This window comes from Solanum tuberosum, unplaced genomic scaffold (genome assembly GCF_000226075.1).
Source record: "Solanum tuberosum cultivar DM 1-3 516 R44 unplaced genomic scaffold, SolTub_3.0 scf00151, whole genome shotgun sequence".
Taxonomy (NCBI): Eukaryota; Viridiplantae; Streptophyta; class Magnoliopsida; order Solanales; family Solanaceae; genus Solanum; species Solanum tuberosum.
This window is the reverse complement of record NW_006239077.1, coordinates 810,996-812,540: the sequence shown is the minus strand read 5'-3', so window position 1 is coordinate 812,540 and position 1,545 is coordinate 810,996.

Here is a 1,545-nt window from a genome sequence, read left to right as displayed (position 1 = left end):
GATAGAAGTCAATCCTGCTGCTGAGGAGGTCTACTAGGTCGTCTGTCGGGACCTGCATGCATGAATGCAGTGCCCCCATGCAATGGGACGTCAGTACAAAATAATGTACAAAGTATGAAAGGTTATTGACTAAATGAGCAAGTATCATAATATACCAAAAGCAATCAGGTAAGGAAATCAAATTTAGATAAGCATGCCAACCCACTACTGAATCTAATAAAATACAATAATGATCAAACATCAACCTAACCAATCCCCCATAAGCCCAGTAGGTACAAACAACATACCACCTACTTAGGCCCCCATAAGCCTAGAAGGTGCCAAATCAATCTACATAACCTTATCGGTAGTCCCTTGTCTTTTTAAGAAGTCACATAGCCCTTTTTGGCAACGATATAGCCCCGTAGGCAGCGCATAGTCCTCTTAGGCAACATTATAGCTATGTGGGATGTACATAGCCCTCTTTTGCATCAACATATCCCTGTAGGCAACACATAGCCCTCTTTGGCGTCAAAATAGCCCCGTAGGCAACACATAACACTCTTTGGCATCAATATAGCCTTGTGGACAACATGTAGCCCTCTTTGGAAATAACATAGTCCTATTAGACAACATCATAGCCCCCATAGGCAGTTCATAACTCAACAACTAACCACAATATCCCCAAGGGCGACAACAAACAATTGAATAGGCTAAAGGTTTTCATTATATATCAAGACAATACATCAAACAACTCACAAGTTTTAGTAAACCAACAAACTAGGCCAGCATGACCATAGCGTAGCTATACACCCCACACACACTAGTCTGCAAGCCTTTAAGAGTAGTAAAGATTGGCGGGACAGGGCCCCAGCCTACCCATAAAGATATATACAACAAAAGCTAACAAACTTTCCAACTCTGGCAGCTCCGGAGGAAAGGGGATAGTCAATCGGATAGAAGTCAATCCTGCTGCTGAAGAGGTCTACTGGATCGTCTGTCGGGACCTGCATGCATGAATGCAGCGCCCCCAGGCAATGGGGCATCAGTACAAAATAATGTATAGAGTATGAAAGGCTATAAACTAAATGAACAAGTATCATAATCTACCAAAAGTAATCACGTAAGGAAATCAAAATTTAGATAAGCATGCTAACCCACTACTGAATCTAAAAATATAAAAATGATCAAACAACAACCTAACCAATCCCCCATAAGCTCGGCAGGTACAAACAATATACCACCTACCTAGGCCCCCATAAGCCCAGAAGGTGCCAAATCAATCTACATACCCCTATCGATATCCCCTTGTCTTTGTAAGAAGTCACATAGCCCTTTTTGGCAACGATATAGCCCCGTAGGCAGCGCATAGTCCTCTTAGGCAACATTATAGCTATGTGGGATGTACATAGCCCTCTTTTGCATCAACATATCCCTGTAGGCAACACATAGCCCTCTTTGGCGTCAAAATAGCCCCGTAGGCAACACATAACACTCTTTGGCATCAATATAGCCTTGTGGACAACATGTAGCCCTCTTTGGCAATAACATAGTCCTATTAGACAA